Here is a 5,033-nt window from a genome sequence, read left to right on the forward strand (position 1 = left end):
AATGTACTTAAAAATCAACATGATCAATGACAAGACCAGTAATAATAATTTTCTATTTGATTACATAATAATGGTAATGTACCATTCAACGTATTCTAGCTACTCATGGCGGCTGTGTACTTTAGGTGCCAAGTACTTTAGGCGAGCACACCTTAAAGATGCAGCCCGCCATTCTGTTGAAAGGTTGTTGATACTTGAGTTCAACAGGCAATCAAACTAAACCCCTCCCTTCTGTGCTCCTAAAGCAATGTGTTGATGGGCTGTAAATATTCATGGCTTAGTCCAAGCCACTGTGTCTGTGTGCTTTATTTTCAGCAGACACAGTGGAGGGCTAAAGAACTGAAGAGCAATTTGCTGAATTGACAAAAAGATCAATTTAGGGTGCTAGAGCACAATAATAGCTTTTTCAGTTGGTTTTTTGAGAGAACGGACTATGATGTGTAAACACCCAAGCACTCATCCAAAACCAACTGATGTTCGTTGATATTACATGAATCATTCATGAGCACAAAACCTTACACGATACATGTGCCACACAAACACAGTCAGACACCAACTGCACACATCTTCATTTCTTTACAGAGTTTTATTTGATATCACTGGGTAAAGCAGACAAAGAGGGTGGCAAAGTGCTGCATTATGATAAGTTTTAACTATGAGCACAGAATTCAGATTAATCTTTCATTTTTTTCTCACTGTAATGTTAACAAAGATCATGTAAGCCTTCTGAACATCTGATGAGCCCCCATTCCCCCCCCCCTTCCACCTTAAAGGAGCGTCATAGCTCCAGTGAAGGTACTAACTGTGCATATTCACCTCAGTATAGCTTTGGCTTAAGAAGGGCTGAGGTGAGGAAAGAGCAGCTGGCCTAAAAGGCTGACCGGCTTGGAAAAGCAGCATATAGCATTAGATGCTAAATATATAATGTGAGAGTATAGCTTAGTATAGTCTTACATACTGCACTAGCTTATGATGGAAAGTGCTTAAGAATACAATCATACATATATAAAAACAAAAACAAATGTAAATAATGACCCACTCATTTGAAATCCCATAGCAGTCTGTAGGACATAATTAGTGACTGTACTGAGAGGGCAGAATGTTTCTACTTGATCAAATAAAAAATGGCATGAAATGCATATGCTTCTGCTAGCACAAGCTTATGCACAAAACTAAATAGCACTCAACTTACTGATACAAAAAATGATAACAGAAAGTAACATATATGGCACACCGACTCAGATGTGAGGAAGTGTCCATAACAGTCTCTGAAGGAAGCCACCATGATTGGGAGAGATTCCACTGATTAAAACTATATTAAATGCATATAGAGACATAAATTCTTCTTTCTCGTTTGTTTTCGCGCTCGATTTCTGCTTGAGTTTTCCTGAGTTGTTGCTCGTCTTTCAGGGCCAACCTCCATCTTTTGACCGTCACCCTGACCTGAGGGGACCCTCCAGGACCCTCCAGGAACCCCCAGCTCAGCAGTGTTTTCTGTGGCCCTTCAACCCAACTAGCGCACCTGTCCTGCAGGCCCTCTGCTCCATCTCTTGCATGTACTTCAACTAAGCGCTAAACCATAAGAACAGTGAGAGAGTGAGGCTTTAGAATAAAGGGAGAAGTGGAGACTACCAGTTTGCACCATATCTGCTTCTCTCCCTGTCTGAGGACCTTGGAATGCACAATATATAGAGATAAATATTGCCAGTACTATAAGCATTTTTCCCGTAGTTACATACAGTGGCCTCCCTACCACTGGAGGCACAAGAGTATTTTGGTGTGGTCTCCTGGCCAGGCCTCACACCATACCATGCCCCACCTAGGAGGTCTGGTCTATCCTATCCCAAGGAGTGGAAGGAGTGGTCTCCCCTTGTCACTCCTCGTCCACGGCTTCTCATTTGGATTCCTCGAACTTCTGATCAAGCAGCTGGGTGGAGGGGCTGGGGAGGGGGAGGGGGAGGGGGAGGGGGAGGGGTGCTACCTCCATAGCAGTCAACGAGCTTCCATCTTGATCAGCGTCCTTCTTCTGTGGCAGCTCCTCCTGTCAAGAGTTATTGAGTCACATGTTCACATAACTCATAACACATAACTCTGAAAATGTCAACAGGCTTGTCTGTTTAAGTAGCTGGCTGAAAGCAAAGTAGTAGGCTTACCTTTTATTGGTTATCTAACTGTTAAGGTTCATTGTTTCTGAAATAAGAGGCCTGACTGCTATGTTCCCAGCAAACTTGAAAAAAAAAGAAAATATTAAGCCATGGTTTAACTGCACTATAGGCTGAGTCCTTGTTTACCTGAAATGTGCACTTTATAATTTTATTTTGTACCGCCATGTTGTTTTTCAATAAAATAAAACATTTGCATAAAGCAAGCCAATCCACTTTTCCATGTTGATAAGAGCATTAAAATAAAAAAATAAAAAATGATGGAAAAAAATAAATGAAGGGACATTTAGAATAGATAAAAAAATTGCGATTAATTGCGATTCATATTGAGTTAACTATGACATAAATGCGATTAATCGCGTTTAAATATTTTAATCGTTTGACAGCACTAGTTAAAAGCATGACTTCTTTCCTTGGCAACCTTTGCCACTAACGTTAGCCAGTTATTGCAAGAAGTGAGCTAATAAAGATGACATGCTTAAGCAATATAGTACGAGTGCGAGTGGGGTAGGTAAGGGATATTCCCACGGGTGGTGTTCGGCCGTAGCCACGAGGCCGGAGGCCGAGTGGCGCAGGCAACAACACCCGTGGGAATATCCCTTACCTACCCCACTCGCACGAGTACTATATTGCTTTTATAAAACAATTTTATAGTCAACCAATTAACATTTAAACACGAAGTTATTGATTAAAAAATGTTTATTTCGCCATTGTTTCTCCGCAACAAAAAAATAGTTCCATTGTCAACGTCTTTTGGAATTATAAGAACTTTGAATTAACGGTTATCGCTTAATTGTATCAACGTGCTATAGAATGTTTCATCGCGGAGTGATTTATTATTAGCTGTGAAAAGTCCGAGTTGGGATGTCCTGGGATATTCCAACTCATGGAACGTCTCTCGTCCAATCAGAAACAGCTAAATAATTCAATAGAACCCAATTGTTTTATAAATAGTAATATCTATCTAACCATTATAAACTTAAATTGCACTGGAAGGCTGTTTCTGTTGTTGTAATGCTAACTATCGCCCTTTGTCTTACAAATTACCTTTAATTTAAAAAGACTATGACAACTAAAACAAAAATTACAAAACCTGGAGGAATGACAGCTGGTTTTAGTAACCTAGCAAGAACTAAATGGTTGAAATTGAATTGAATTGAATGCTGGAACGAAAATGAGCTCATGGACGCAACAGACATTGAGGACTGTGTGTGTGCGTGTGTGTGCGTGCGTGCGTCCGTGCGTGCCTCACCTGTTCAGTGAAACGCTGAGGCACCTGCTCAGGAAACTCCTGTGGCTCGGTCTCCTCCCCATTTGAGTGACAGCTGGGGCTGGGCACCTCTATGCCATGGCTTTCCAAGATGGCTGCCTCTAATATATGACAAGACATCAGATATAAACTAGTTTACTATTACAACACTCACTTTACTACACTGCCAATCGGTCAGTTGCATTGACAGTGGCCGATCTATCAATTTAGCAAAACAATCTCACCAATGTTGGCACGTCTCTTCATCTCCTTCCTGCGGTTGGCAAACCAGTTGTACACCTTCAGTGCTGTAACCCGCTCAAACTCAGCTGTAATCGCCGCCAAAGGTGCAGCAACCAAGTATTAGGCTAAGGGTGTGTACAGATATGTAACCCTTAAATAACCTATTTTTGTCAGTAAAAAAAAATTGCATATTTTCTAAAAAACCTGTTTTCACTTCGCCATGATTGGCTCATGTGTGTAGATGTTTGAGGCAAAAAATTAAATCAGTCTGTATCGTAATAAAACGTGAAGCAGGTGAAAGGGGTGTGCAGACTTTCTGTCTTGACTGTAACACATATATTATTGTGTTCAATTTCAGAATTTTGTGAAATTTACATGAATACAAGGAAAAATATGAGCTCATGAATAAGCATGTATGAAATACAATATAAAATGTAGGATTATTAGTTGAAGGCAAGAATATGTTTGAAAACATTACTAAATTTTGAGTATCCACATTCATAGGGGTACACTATCATAATAATACGTTTATATATAGCAGCATAGGGGTCCACTATCATAATAATACGTTTATATATAGCAGCAATCAGGGTCCACTATCATAATAATACATTTATATATAGCAGCAATCAGGGTCCACTATCATAATAATACGTTTATATATAGCTGCAATCAGGGTCCAAGCAGAATTTCATTAAGTTTGAACCTTTACATCACAGGCATTGACTGCTGAATTTTGATTGGCCGTTGGTGACCATTTTGTTGAGAAAAAAACAAATGGAACTTGAAGAGATATGAGCAAATCTAGCCGTGTGAAACTCGGCCCACCAGGCTATATTTGCCACTTCAGGGGGCACTAGTACGAAGGGACACGCCCTCTTATGGACACAAACCTTATATTCTGTATCAGCCCTGTGGGGCAAGTTTCATATAGATTGGTGAAGTCTAAGTACAGGATATCATCAACTAAAAAAAAAAAAACCTTTGACAAACACTATATGTGCCTAGAGACAATTGTATTGTTATGGCGCTATATAAATAAAATTGAATTGAATTGAATTATATGTGCTGCATTGGTGGTCATGATAACACAAACGCTGATTATGTTTCTACTACAGAACAGAAATGTGGGGACCTCATCCCAAAACACTGGCATGCACACATTTTAAGTATGTAATTTCATTTTACAATTAGACAAAAACACTCTTTAGGTCTGTGGTATTCGAAAAGTGACTCATAAAAGGGTTGGTGTGTTTGAGAGAGAAGACTGCAGCAGGACAGAGAGGAGGGCAGGATGGCCTTCTTTGATCTGCTTTTACTGACGTCAGCTCTTCTATGCTCCAGGAACACAGAAAAAAAGAGATACAAGGTATGGAGGC

The sequence above is a fragment of the Clupea harengus genome, chromosome 19 (genome assembly GCF_900700415.2).
Source record: "Clupea harengus chromosome 19, Ch_v2.0.2, whole genome shotgun sequence".
Taxonomy (NCBI): domain Eukaryota; kingdom Metazoa; phylum Chordata; class Actinopteri; order Clupeiformes; family Clupeidae; genus Clupea; species Clupea harengus.